Source organism: Schistocerca piceifrons, chromosome 3, assembly GCF_021461385.2.
Source record: "Schistocerca piceifrons isolate TAMUIC-IGC-003096 chromosome 3, iqSchPice1.1, whole genome shotgun sequence".
In the NCBI taxonomy this organism is placed as follows: domain Eukaryota; kingdom Metazoa; phylum Arthropoda; class Insecta; order Orthoptera; family Acrididae; genus Schistocerca; species Schistocerca piceifrons.
The window spans coordinates 313,947,299-313,963,345 of record NC_060140.1 but is presented as its reverse complement, the minus strand read 5'-3'; positions in this window follow the sequence as shown (position 1 = coordinate 313,963,345).

The window sequence follows — 16,047 nt, the reverse complement described above, 5'->3', positions numbered from 1 at the left end:
AAGGACGATTTACAGCTTCGTAAAGCGGGCATGTATCAGATTCCCTGCGGAAATTGTGAGAAGTCGTACATAGGTCAAGCAACACGCACCGTTCATGAGAGATGTACGGAGCAACGAAGATACACCCGCTGATTACAGCCAGACAAGTCAGCTGTAGCGGAAAATTGTATTGATATAGGGCATTCCATGAATTACAGTGATGTGAAGATTTTAACATCCACCTCTTGCTTTTGGGAATCTGTCTTCAAGGAAGCTATAGAGATTATATTAGTAATAATTTAATAAACAGAGATAATGGTTTTAATTTGGACAAATCATGGAATCCGGCTATTGGGGTAATTAAACTGCAAAAAAGTCGTCATGGTGTAACCGCCGCCGACCATAAATCGATAAGCGAATCGAATGTTTGCACGCCTTCACCACAGGCGGCGTATGTGTAAGCGTATGTCTCTGCGCCGACCAGCATTTGTGACCCGCATGCGCAGTGCCGCCGCGGTGGCGTCGTGTCGTCAGTCTTGTGACTCACTCAGAGGATGCTGGACGATACGCGGCCGAAATATCAGTCGATGAAATTTTATTTATGCGGCTCAATGCCTGAAATTTAGTGGACTATAAATTAATGTGTATGAGAGAAAATGGAAGCCGACGACCTCTCTTTGTTTTCTTGTGCGTTTGGTTGCTTGTTTTGCACATAATAAGAATCGCACATCATCCAGTGTTAGCCCGTTCCGTATTTTAATATAAATTACACTTTGTAAGTAATAAAAATTTGTTGATCGCATAACTTCTGGGCTTCTATGTAACCAAACCAATAACTTTTGATGCAAGTAGAATTTGCATACACAAACATAAAAGTTATATATAATTATAGTTATTTTGTACGCAATAGAACGTTTTCTGTAATGATAAAAGGCAAGAGTTTGCTGTTGTTAGCCGGCAGCGGTGGCCGAGGGGTTCTAGGCGCTTCAGTCATAAGCCGCACGACTACTACGGTTTCAGTTTCGAATTCTGCCTCGGGCATGGATGTGTGTGATGTCCTTAGGTTAGTTAGGTTTAAGCAGTTCTAAGTCCTAGAGAACTGATGACCTCAGATGTTAAGGGCTCAGAGCCATTTTATTTTATTTTATTTTTTATTTTTTTTTTTGCTTAGTGCGATAGTTGTTTTATATACACACATCAAAAAAATTTTGCACCATCACGGTTCCCAGTACTTCTGAAGATAGACGTTGACTGTGGATATTGTATCACAGACTCAGTCTTATTGACTGTTCAGAGATGTCACTAAACTCGCCCAAAGATGTAAACAACCACGCATGAGCAGTGCCTATTAGACGGTGGGGATCCGGCTGCCTATCAGTTCCAGTCATTCCACCAGGAAGGAGGTACACTGCTCTTGTTGCCTGTAGTTCAACCATGCCAAGGCGGTCAGTACCGCAGTTCGATCATGTACGCATTGTTACTTTGTACCAGGATGGGCTCTCAGCAAGGGAAGTGTCCAGGCAGTCCACAAGGTCCCACATGAAACAGCGAACGAAATATGGCGAGAAACCAGCCGTATACTGACAAAGGCGAAGTTACCAGCATCCAACATGACCAGGGCTGAGCGCAACGGCCTTCGAGCACTACGTAATGATGAAAGCATTGTGGTACTTCCCGATGACAAGGGCAATGCCGCCGTAATTATGGAGTCCGAGGACTATGATACGAAGATCTGTGCGCTACTGAACGAAGATACTTATCGGAAGCTCCTGCGCGACCCGACATCAAGAATAGTAAGAAAAACATCAGAACTTCTTAAGCGATCTTCAGTGGAAGACAGTGTGGTTAAGAATCTTCTCCCACAGGCGCCTAGACCACCTACTGCTTATGGTTTACCGAAGATACTCAAGGACGGGACGCCATTTCGCCTTATTGTGTCCACAATAGGTTCTCCAACAGTCAAGCTGGCGAAGTACTTGGCCAGGCTCCTCGATCCACATGTGGGACACTGCGAACATCATATAAAAAACTCAGCAGAATTTATCAGCAGAATCAACCGTCTACGCCTTAGTGAGGACGATATTATGGTCAGGTTTGATGTAGTGGCGCTGTTTTCGAATGTGCCTATCAAAGATTCTCTGGATCTAATTTCCCAGTACTTTGTAAGTGACGTGGTCGAGCTATTTAGGCACACTCTTACGTCATCCTACTTCGTGTACAACGGCCAGTATTACGATCAGACAGACGGCGTAGCAATAGGTAGCCCGTTGGCTCCAGCTGTTGCAAACCTTTTCATGGAGAATTTTGAGTTTATTGCCATAGATACAGCGCCATTGAAGCCTAAGTGTTTCTTTCGATATGTTGACGACACGTTCGTCATTTGGCCACACGGACGCGAGAAATTAGACGAGTTTTTGGAACACCTCAATGGCATCAACAGTAATATCCAGTTGACCATGGAGGGGGAAAAAGATAATGCATTGAACTTCCTCGACGTCCTTGTCCACCGTAAACGAAATGGGTGCCTTGGACACAGCGTCTACAGAAAACCCATCCACACAGACCTGTACCTGCACGCTACCAGCCATCATCATCCAGCACAGAAGCGCACAGTATTGCAAACATTGGTGCATCGTGCAAGATTAATATCAGACGACAACAACCTGCCCCACGAACTGAGCCACCTACGCAAGGTTTTCAGGAATAACGGCTACAGCACCCATCAAGTGAAAGAAGTGATTTCTGGGAAATATCAGAATAAGACCAGCGACGAAGAGCAGGAAAAGAAACTTGCTTTGCTGCCATTCTGTGGCTCTGTGTCGGGCAAGATAAGCCGCCTGTTAAAAAGATACATCAAATAGATCTTCAGGCCTCCAACGAAAATCCGTCAATTACTGCGATCAGTTAAAGACGCTGTAGGTCTCAGAACACCTGGAGTTTACGAAATACCTTGTGAGTGTGGCCAGAAGTACATCGGAGAAATAGTGCGCACTGTGGAGCAACGCAGGAAAGAACATGAGAGGTACTATCGCCTACGCTATCCAGAGAAATCTGCGTTAGCTGTGCATGCGTTAGAAAACGGTCACCACATAAAATTTGACGATACCTCTGTCGTGGCTCGCACTAACGTCTTCTGGGACAGTTTAATACAGGAAGCTATTAAAATAAAAATTACCACAAACACCCTGAATAGAGACGGTGGCTTACAGCTCAGCGCTGCGTCGGATCCAGCGATCGCGCGGTTGAAGAGGGCACATTGAACGCCGACTCAAAACATGCCCATATATGGCAATGTCACGGGCACCAGTGACGTTACAGCCGGCAGCTAGCGTATGTAAGGGCGCACCAACAGCCCACTGGCAGTCATAACACTTGACAATGGCCAAGGAGTGCTTGGCCGAAAGCTCGTGTAGTTTTAACCAATTGACGCGGTTGGAAACCCGAGAAAATTTTATTCAATGTTATCGCCGTGAGACTCTGCATTCATACAATATTAAATTTGGGATCACAGTTAGGATCTGAATCAAAAACAGAGATGGGAACATTGGCAACACGGTTATAAACTGATATGGGAACATTGGCAACACGATTAGACTCACAAATAGGAACAATTAAAACTGATATGGGAACAATGGAAACACGGTTAGACTCACGAATAAGGACATGTTTTAAAAACATGAAATATGAATTAAAGAAAGAAATTAGAGAAGAAGTGCAACCGATTTTGAATGCTCACAATAATAGATTAATTTCAATAGAAATTAGACAAAAGGAACAGGTAGAGAACATGAAGAAAGAGAATAGCGTGATAGTACAAAAATTTTCAGAGTTAAATTTACAACGTGCACACGATAAGGAAGAAATATTTGATAGAATCGAGGCATTCGTACAAAATGACAGAATAAATAACCTAACAGAACAATATGAACAGTTAACTACTAAATGTGTCAATACTGAAACCCGAGTCACGACACTTACGGAAGACGTAAATAAACAGAAAGAACAAATAGGTGACTTAACGGAAAGAGTTGAGGAGATTTCAGATAAATTGACAAGTCTTAGTTTAAATGGGGACAGAGATTCAGATGATACAGCTCCATTGCCATTTGCAGAAACAGAAGAATGCCAGAATATAAATAAACATGTTGAAAATCAGGGAAAATTTAATGAACGCGTTAAAAGGGAATTTGAGGCGTTAGGAAAGCAAGTTAAACAAACTGAAAGCGAAATCGTAGGAAAATACAGTAGAAGAAATTTAGAATCACCGATAGCAGCGGGTTTTGAAGAAACAATTTATTTCATTTACGAGATGCAACAAGAGAGCGCCAGTCGCGCGAACTTGACAATAATCGACATTCGGACTGGAACAGACACGGTAGGTCTTTGTCGCCACGAGGCGAAAACTTTGACTATAAACACTTTTTAACTGTTCGGAAATTTAAGATCTTTCGCAATTCTAATAATGACATACATCCATGTTCATTGTTAGATCAATTTATTTACGCACTTCCGCCAAATTGGCCACTAAGTCACAAACTGGAATTTATGTGTGGATATTTAGAAAACGAACCGGCGACGCGCATGCGCGCACTTATTAGAGAATGTAATAATTTAAATGATTTTTATCATGCATTTCTATAGGCATATTGGTCCGAAAACACGCAAGACAGTGTCAAACATAGTCTTATTATGCAGCGTAATTTTAAACAGTCTGAGTTCCGCACGCCAGCAGAATACTTTGAAGACATGATTCGAAAGAATCAGTTCCTTTCCAACCCTTATAGCCCGACTGAATTAATTAGCATTTGTTTAACTAAGCTGCCACAATCGATAAGAAAAATTGCTTTAGCCGGAAGATGTAAAGACGACATTGAGACTTTTAAGACTTTGCTACAATAACTTGAGTATGACAACGACGACGGGACTTCTTGTAATTTTTTCAGTAACGGTAATCACAATAGATTTTCAGAGAGAAGGGATAATGATCGGAACGGACGTTATATGGGTAGTTTTGAGACTGACAGACGAAACAGACAGGACAATAGATACCAGCCTTATGACAATAACAGACGTTCTAACAGAAATTACACAGACAATTATAATAACGGAAATTCCTACCGGAATGATCAATCATACGGAAACAGTAATCGGTATCATCAAGACAGAAATTATTCATACAATAATAGAAATTCTTACTACAGAAATAACCAGGCTAGTAGATCTAACAGTAATTTCAGAAGTGACAGTCGAAATTACACAAGAAGTAGTCATGCAGATAGCCAGGAAAACAGAAATTTTAATAACAGACACAATCAAGAATTTACATGTAACAGACAGGAGGGACCTAATTGGCATCCTCCGCGTGACAGAAATTCCGAGAGACAAGTGCAAATCGTAAATATTGATCCGCGAAATAACGCGAATAATCGAAGACGTAACGTAAACAATCGACAGTGACTTGTAGCTTCGGCTTCTGGCAGCAATATAGACGTTTCAGAAAGTAATGACACCACGACTTTACACTACGTACGCCTGGAAGACGTGAGAGACATTTTGCTAGACGAAAAGGAAAATAATGTAGACGCATTTTTACATCATGTTATTGAAGTATGTGTGAGTAAGAATAAGTTCACTGCGGTTTTAGATTCTGGGAGCCCATTGAATGTTATTAGTGAATCAGTTTTTCGTATATGTGTAAGAACTATTGCTTGTCCTGTGTTACCTGTTTTTAAAACTACAATTCGAGGAGCTAATTCTGGAAAAAGTGTGGAAGTCAAACAACAGACCAACTTAAATTTCATTTGTCAAGGATATGAATCTTCAGCTAATTTTATTATTGTTCCATTACTCAGTACACAAATTATATTAGGTACGGAGTTTCTTAACACATATAAGGCAATTTTAAACTTTAAGGAAGGAAGTGTGAACTTGACTGTTGCCGGAATGGCGAGATGTTTGAAGTTTTTCGAGTGTGTAACGAAATCTGAATCAGACACAAAATGTTTAAGGTTTCTTACTTCTGATGTTTTCGCTGAGTATTATGACGACAATGTGTTCATTCATGACAACGACAATAGATACAGACACCCGATGGATGATACAATTGATAGTGAAGAATTAAATAATGAAAAGGTTAACAAAGCTGAAATGATAGATGACGTTGCAAGAGAAGAATTGCACCAAAATTTGACTTCACATGCGACAGTATTTAGTCATCACACAGAAACTATATAAGGCTTACAATATTTATTTAAAGTAAAAGAACACACACCATTTCGGGGGAAAACGTACGCATTCCTTTGGCTTATAGAGACAAGGTTAAGAGTGAACTTCAATGCATGTTAGATCAAGGCATTATTGAGCCAGCAGTCAGTCATACCAGCCCATTACATGTCGTTTTTAAAAAGGATGGTCAATTCGTTTGGTTCTGGATTCCAGACAGATAAATAATATCATCATTCCTGAAACTGATCGTCCACAAAATCTAGATGAACTTCTTCAACATTTCCATGGAATTAAAGTTTTATCCACAATAGATATGCGCGCAAGTTTTTATGCGCGCAAGTTTTTGGCAATTAGAACTCCACCCTGATTGTAGAAAATATACTGTCTTTTTAGCCTTTGGTAACTGTTATCAATTTCGGAAATTACCGTTTGGACTTACTGTATCTTCAGCAGCATTCATTCGTGGTTTAAACGAAATTTTACCTGTTCGTCATCGTAACAATATTACTTCATATGTTGACGATATTCTTATTGCTAAACGTTCTTGGAGTGAGCATAACAAAATTTTGGATTCATTATTACGTATATTTGCAAGAGTTGGCATTACAGTGAACTTGGAAAAATCTGAATTTGGTCGTTCTCAGGTGAAATTTCTTGGTCATATTATTTCTACAGAAGGTATACTTCCTGATCCAGAGAAACTAGACGCTATTCGTAATTATGCTGTTCCTACTACAAAACGTGATGTTCGTAGTTTCCTTAGTGTCTGTTATTTTCTTAGACGCTTTGTTAGATTGGACGATTTGGCCACACCTCGTTTATGTGAACTATCTGGAAAGAATTCTAATGGATTTTGGGATGAGGAAGCTCAATTAGAATTTGAACAACTTTTTGATGCTTTAGTTGCTGCTCCTCTTCTTTCACATCCGGAGTTATCTAAAGATTTTTGTTTGGCGACGGACTCATCATACAAAGGCCTAGGTGAACACTTATTTCAAGAGATAGAAGAAAACGGCTTTGTAGTACAGAAAACTATTGCATTTGGAAGTCGTGTTCTCTCTAAATCAAAAAAGAATTATTCGATTATGGAACTTGAAGCTTTGGCTGTTGTTTGGGCTTTCACAAAATTTCGCATCTTTTTGTATGGCAGGCGTACTAAGGTTTACACCGATCATCGAGCTCTGGAATTTCTTATGTCGACAAAATTAACACATGGAAGATTGTCACGATGGGCGGTGTATCTACAGGAATTTGATTTTAGTATTGTTTACATCCAGGGTTCTTCAAATTTTATTGCTGATGCTTTATTACGTGCACCTATGTGTTTGAAACAATGTGCTGAGGAGGACTGCAAAGAAAACTATTATTGTTTGATGTATGTTCAAGGTGTTGCGTTTGAAAATTTTATTTCGTCTTCGCTCCAGGACATTACTAAGGAGCAAAACAAGGATCGAATCTGGAAGGACATTAAGGAGAAGTGGAGGAGAAAGGAAAGCGTAGCGATTAGTCAGTATTATTTGAAACGTCCCCTTTGAACAATTTATACACGACTGTCCTTAAACTGATACACAATATTTTTTTTTGCGCAACGCAATCTGACTTTCAAAAATCCCTACAAAAGAATGGCCCTGACTAACATTAAACTATACCTTTCACAAATCACTTACCTCACAAAAATCTTCGCTGCTCAAGCTACTGCAATACAGCGAGCGCCACTACTGCCAGCTAAATAAAAGATTCAAACTATGGAAGGCACTAACTACTGATAGGGATAGTTAGCAAATGAAAGATATTAGTAGAGAACAAATAATGTATTTACCTTGATATCATCATATATAAATATAGCAGTTCATGCCAAATTACAAACTTCCGCCATCTCTCTCCCCACATCCACCACTGCTGGCGGCTCACCTCCAACTGCGCAACGCTACGCGCTGTTCACAGCCAGCTGCCGCTGCCCAACACTACAATGGCAGACAACAATGCAAACTAGCCACAGACTGCACACAGCACAGCCAGTGATTTTCATATTGAGCGCTACGTAACGTTGCCAATAAGAAAACATAAACAGCCTACTTACATAGAGAAAACATAAACAGCCTACTTACATAGCGAAAACATAAACAGCCTACTTACATAGCGAAAACATAAACAGCCTACTTACATAGCCCCCATGCTCCCCACAAAAAAATTTTTACAAATGGTGTTGGGCACTGGCCAATACAGATTTGACAAAAATTTTTCACAGTTACAGTAACAAAGATATAAAATGCACACACTTATTAATATTATGTTGGTCAAAAGCTCAAATTTTCTCACAGTCCATAAAGACAGTCCTAATCGTACATAACAGGAGAATAGCAGTGTTTTTCTCAAAGTCTGAGCAGTAAAAGAAAATGCACACAGAAGTAGTGGATTTCCATGCAGTCTTGAAGAAGTAGTGTTGTCCTTCCAACGGAAAGACAGTGCTGACTCTTGACACGCTGACAGATAACGGGCCACAACAGAGCAAACCCACAGCAGAGTCAGTCGTAGTTTGGAAGAATATTGGTAGGTAGGTCATCACAGAGCAGACCCACTGTAGTCCTGGTAGAGAGTATGGTATTGGTGGGCCACCAGAGGTGCAGACCCACTGTAGTCCTTGTAGAGATAATGGTATTGATGGATCATCAAAGATGTAGGCCCACTGTAGTCCTTGTAGAGATAGCCAGCAGCCATCTGTTGTGACTGTGCAGGTGCACAATCACCATTGAAGAGTCTTGCGGATAATATAGCAAGTCCATAAACCATCACTTGTGCACTCACAAAGTTTTTGGAATTGTCCTTAGAACCAGCAATGCTGTTATCCAGTCCCTTGCAGAATTATTAACAAACGTGCAAACACTAACAGTCCCTACTTCTCACATATTGTCCATATACTATGACCAACAGAAACGTGTGCAGTGAAATGTAACTAACAAGTTAATAATATCATGAACTGGTGACAATTACAATTTTATAACATAAGAATACAATAACAAAGGTACAAAATACATCATTAAAAACATAACAATATAGATAACATTTGTAGTACAGGCTTTACAAAAGAATAGATATAGACATATACATCAGTGTTACAGGAATTATGACATGAGTACATACATAGAAGATCAGAATAACTTGCGAAACATCAACTTCACACATGAGCATTTAAACAGAATGAATAATGTCTAATATCTTTACAAAGTAAATAACATATTATTAATGCCAATTATATTTGAGGATAACAGTATTCCTCCTCATAGTGCATGTAGCTTAATATTAAAAGAGAAAAAAATTCTATGAAACTACACAGAGACAGGAAGAAAACAAATACACAAGGGTACACAAACACATACTGGGATAACACAAAAGGAAAGGACAGGGTTCGTTTTCAGTGTAACATTTGGTACTGCAGTCCATCCCAAAACTTCATTCCATAGATCTTTCGTCTTATTTCAACCTTTGCTTCCACCAAAAAAATCTTATCCAAGCATGCTTTCTGTATTCTGTTCATATTTCTTTCAAAATAATTGTTTCTGATTGTACAATACTCATTTGGGCCCAAATCCTTTTCTATATAACTTCGCAATGCATTCTTTACCTATTCTCCATAGTCAGTTTCTCATATAGTCTACCCCCTCTTAAGCTAACTTAAATCTACTGAGCTCAGATGCTAAACTAAGGGACGAGGCAATGCAGCAGCACGTAAAACAATTATTATAAACAGCAATGAAAAAAATGGAAAATTGCAAAGCAAGCTACAGTATAAATTAGCAAAAGTCAAATTCAATAACACTATGCCTGGCAAACAGCAGCAACTTATACCTAAACATGACATAGCGCAAGCAGAAAAAATATTACACTAAAATGGCCATGTCTAATACCTATGTCACATCTTAACATTAGAGTGATGCATCACAATTTATTCTACAAAAGAAATTACCAAGTACTTGAAAAGAAAATTATGAATGCAGTTCCTGTGAAGGTAAATGTCGCTTTGTGCTCCCTCATTTTTTTGAAAAAAATTATTATACTCGATCTGTAGACAGAAAATATTTATATTAGTACATCTATAAAATTTTATTTTAACCAATGCTGCAGTGCAGCTAGAAACTTGATATTAAACAAAATGTGTAAATAAATACATAAAGCAAGCCATATGGCATTTTTCTTAACTAGCAAGGCAGTAGCTGTGAAATGTTTCTCATCGTTTCATTAGGCATTTCAGTAAATATCATAAATTACGAGCTCCACAGTATGCTTTCAACAAGGAGATGTCAGTAGCGCGGACAATGGCCTTCCCTTTCTTTTTTTTCTACCTGTGCTTCTGACGAGGCACTCACACTAATGGCTTGTTCTCCAGGCGTCTGACACAGCTGGGTGCCCGCGACGCATTACGTGCAGGTGGTCACTTAACTTTCTTACGGAAATATTTACCGCTAAAGTGACAGTCTGATATAAAAATATTTCACAGGTCAAGAATTTGCGTTACAAATCTGTAGAAACAAAATGCTATTGATATAACAGTGTCCAAAAAAATTTTCGTCTGCATTGTAATACATTCACGCATATACACACACATTTCATAACTCTTAAAGTACGTTTCTTGGTTTCCAACATCCTTTTCATAAATCAGAGTCCCTAACCACTATTCATTATTCCTTACCTTATTATACATATACATATTCGTCGACACTTCTTCAATATTTCATCCTGAGAAACATGTAGCATAATCAAATTCCTCATATACGGTATCATCATCTTATTGATCATAAACATACCTCAACAGCATAATACACATCGTCGTCGTAATAATAACATCATAACACCTCAGTCAAATCTCAAAAACGTCGTAGCTTTCTGCAATAATATCAAAACCTAAAAAAATTCTCTGCTCATGTCAAAAGTGTCAGCTGCCTCAAACGTACTTTAAAAATCATGATCTCATACCAAATACATCATTCAAAGCTCTCATAGTATCACAATGGTTCCGAAAAAATATGAAGAGTTCACACAGTACAGACAAAATACAATTTCGTAAGTGTGAAGTTATCCAACGGTGTAATTACGTAAACATCTGTCACTGATATAGTAAAATAAATGTTTGTCTCTCTCAGTTACATGACCAGATAGCTGTGTAATTTGTGTGTTAGAGGAATATGGTACCGATGTGTAAAGTTGTATAAGCAAATACCATATTAGCTAGGGTTCCTTGTGGTTGCCACACACATGGTACACAAAGTAGACGTGTACCCCCCTGAGGATTAATGTAATTATACCCTCAGGTGTTACAGATTACAGCAATGGAATGAAATGTATCACGCAAAACTTTCTTTGTAATTCAAAAATCTTTAAAAATAAATGTTTTAAGTATAAAATTGATCACTCAAATACGTGTACTGTAGCGCTAAACTGTGCGTCTTGTAACATAATCTCTGTGGAAGTGTCGTAGTTATCGTCCTCCGAAAGCTAAGTTCTGCAGAAGTCAATGTACTTACCTCATGATAAACAAAAGTGAAATGCTTTGCGTATAGATATCATAGTTATTATGGTTATTGGCGTGATGAAGAAAGTACTGTACAGTAACGTATTGTTGTGCCACAAAAAAGGCTGTCTCATTGTTGCTATACCACAAAAGTTACTACTAAAACCTGTTTTACTTTCCAGAAGAATTCAGAAAAACTGTGCAGATATAAAACAGATACACCGCAAAAGCAACATTGTAAATTGTAACTCATTAGTAGCGTCGTGATAAAACCGTGTAGTTGTCACTTAAACTAACCACTGTGTCGTCTGGTATCTCACAGAAAGTACATTAAACCCAGAATGTATTTTCAAGTAAACCAAAATGTTGCATTAAAATCTCATTAGCAGTACTGGTATAGGTTCTTAGTATGTAAGCCTGATAGTCGTTACGTAATCGTGCAACTAACAAGCAAGAATGTACAAATACAATAACACTGTGACGTCTGTTCACTATAACAATGCAATCGTAATTCCTGTTTAAAAATGTTCCCTAGGTTCTAGACTGGATATTTAACTTCAAACATTGTTGCATGTTAACAGTTTCTTAAGTCTGACAAAGAATACTAGAAATGTGAAGTGAAAAGTTTTATGGCAAAGACAAAGTTAAAAAGCAGATTATCTTTCAATAAGCGGTTTTACATGTGAAGTGTGGTGCAATCCTTTACTCTTCCTAGTACGCAGACTTTCAACTGAAAAGCAATTGTCATGTTTTATACGTCGGTAAAGAATACTGGAATTTTTCTCAAGGTTAGCGTCAATGTTATTTTTCTCTGAGCCACCTGGCGCACGTGGGTGCCTGCGGTGCGAGTCATTGTCTGTCTCTATGTTGCCACGCGTCGTTACTGGGATTAGGAGGCCTAACTTCCACAAATTCGCCTTGCCGAGAGGGCCCTGCTCTGTTTGAATCCCGCCAGTTCTGATGCAATTCAGGTCTGTCGTTACGATCATATCGTCTGTCGTCATGTCGGTAGATTCTGTAGTTTCTTCCTTGTCGGTCATGTAGTGGAGAATTTCTCCCTGAATCGAAACTGCGCGCTGGACCGTTGCGTCTAAAGTTATTCTGTCTCCCCTGATAATATTTATTTTGGTTCCCATATTGTCTGTTTCTCTGATTGTCTCTGTGATAGTCATTACCACGGAGAGGTGATCTTTCCCTGTAGTTATTACTACTCTGCCAACGGTTGTCATACGGGTGGTGTCTATTTTGGTCACGATTTGTGTTGTGAGAATAGCCTTGTCGTGTCCAGTTATTACTTCTTTCATCGCGGAATTGCGACGGATGTGACCTGTAATTGTTGTGTTCCTGGTTTCGCGTTCCGCGATTGTCAGTGTCAATTTCTAATTCTTGTAACAGTCCCTGAAATGCTTCAATGTCGTCTTTGCAACGTCCTGCCAAAATAATATGTCGTAAATGTTCAGGCAGTTTGATTAAGCAAATGCGGATGAGTTCTGAGGGGCTGTATGGGTTTGACAGGTATTGATTCTTGTGCAACATGTCTTCAAAATATTTCACAAGACTGGAGAATTCAGATTGTTCGAAATGTTTCATCATTATGATACCATGTTTTACCCGGTCTTGTGTGGCTTGAGACCAATATGCTGAGAGGAAGGCATGGTAAAATTCTCCTTCACTGTGGCAATCGTGAATGACCGATCGCATTCTTACAGCTGGTTCATTCTCTAAGTAGCCACACATAAATTCTAACCTGTGCTCCAATGACCAGTTGGGAGGGAAACAATGAGAGAATTGATGGAGCCACGCTTGTGGATGAATGTCGTTGGCAGAATTCTTAAACGTTTTGAATTTACGTGTAGTAATGAACAGCTTATAGTCAAAATCATCGTGTCTGCGAGTAGCATCTCGGTCATAGTTACGTCTTGTCGGCGGTTCCATCTCAAAATTCGGTGTACCTTGCCAATTTCTTTCATAATTACCGAAATGCCTTGTGTTATTATTTTGTGGCTTTAGCGTATTTCTAAGTTCCTCTTCCCGTGTTGGAGCGCGAGTGTCTTCTGAAATACGTAATTCTTGTATTACCTGTGTCAGCTGATCTTGTACTTCCCGGATTTCTCTTTGGTGTTGCGTATTAATCTGATTCTGATTTTGTTTGAATTTCCTAATTTGTTCGCACTCTTCAGTGTCAGTGAAGGCTACAGGTCTTGTGTCATTCAGATCATCATCTACCTTTGTAGATAAGTTAGTGACCTGATCCGAAAGTTCGGCTACTTTCTCCGATAGTGTACTTATTTCTTCAGTGTGTTTTTCTGAACCAAGTTTCAGAGTATCTACTGTGTCCTTAAAGTTTTCCTGAGATTTTGCAAGTTGCGTAACCGAATCGGTAGATGCAACTGAGTCAAATTTAGCTTGCAAGGTCTCATGATTTTCATGAACAATAATTTGCAGTTCTTTTATGGCTGCTTCGTGATTCTGTAATGCATTTTCATGCCGCGAAAAAATAGGTTGAAAATGCTCACAAATTTGTGTTTTTACGTCATTACAGACTTTTTGACATTTCGATTCAATGTTATGTAACTCAGTAGTTAAATCTTCACGTGTTTGTTCAAGTGTTTGTTCCAATGAGTCTAACTTTTTAAGATTTTGTTCCACTGTGTCTAACTTTTTGAGATTTTGTTCCACTGTGTCTAACTGTTGCTGTGTTTGTCTCTGATTTTGTTCCATTTGTTGCATTAATTGCAATAATAATGTATTAGTGTCTGGAATCTGTTTCTCTACGCTTTTCGGCAGTGCATTTGCACCGACAACATTCACATTTTGAAAAGCGGAAAATGTGTCTTGACTCATTTGAGAAAACGGTGAGAACCCAAAACCTGAATCTACAGTATTTGCGAAATTGTGTCCTGTCATTTCGGATTCCTGAGGCGAGCTGTTGCCGACCGATCGATCGATAATGCTTCCCTGTTCACTACCTGTTTCACTGTCTACACCATTGTTTGCAGCCCGCTCCATTTCCCTATTCACAATTACCAAATTACTACTTTGAACATCAGTTAATTCATTACTCTGCGGCGCTAACACACTGCCTTCGTCTTCACTGTCATTTCTCAGTTTACTTTGGAGCCTAGTATTACGTTTTTCACACGCCATTATTGTCACAGTATTTCACACGACAACACAGAAAAACACAATTTGAAGATCAAAAATAAGAGAACACATTAACATAGCACTGAAAATAATATCTAGTTAATTGCAAGCGCAGCTGCGAAATACTTGGTGCAAATCTACATGCATGCCACAACTGTTTTACTGTACAACAATGAAAAACTACAACTACAAAGGAAATTCTCTCTATGATTACGCGCTACCAATAAACAAAATCTACACTAATTACACAAACTACAACAAAAATCAGAAGATTCCAGTGAGGTATCCTAGGCTAAGGGTCGCCATATGAAACGTCCCCTTTGAACAATTTTACATGACTGTGCTTAACCTGACACACAATATTTTTGTTAGCGCAACGCAATCTGACTTTCAAAAATCCCTACAAAAGAATGGCCCTGACTAACATTAAACTATACCTTTCACAAATCACTTACCTCACAAAAATCTTCGCTGCTCAAGCTACTGCAATACAGCGAGCGCCACTACTGCCAGCTAAATAAAAGATTCAAACTATGGAAGGCACTAACTACTGATAGGGATAGTTAGCAAATGAAAGATATTAGTAGAGAACAAATAATGTATTTACCTTGATATCATCATATATAAATATAGCAGTTCATGCCAAATTACAAACCTCCGCCATCTCTCTCCCCACATCCACCACTGCTGGCGGCTCACCTCCAACTGCGCAACGCTACGCGCTGTTCACAGCCAGCTGCCGCTGCCCAACACTACAATGGCAGACAACAATGCAAACTAGCCACAGACTGCACACAGCACAGCCAGTGATTTTCATATTGAGCGCTACGTAACGTTGCCAATAAGAAAACATAAACAGCCTACTTACATAGAGAAAACATAAACAGCCTACTTACATAGCGAAAACATAAACAGCCTACTTACATAGCGAAAACATAAACAGCCTACTTACATATTTAGTTCGCAATGATATTCTTTTTAAACGAAAATCGATTGACAACTCTGGTTAGTTTGCATTCCTCATGAGTGGGTTAATAAATTGATTTGGTATACACATTTCAGTTATGCACACTTTGGTCCCAGAAAATGCTTTCATAAATTACGAGAAAATTGCTACTTCAGTAATAAGGGAAAACGTATTCGATTTGTTCTTGCCAAATGCAAATTATGTCAAAAGGCTAACCCGACAACAA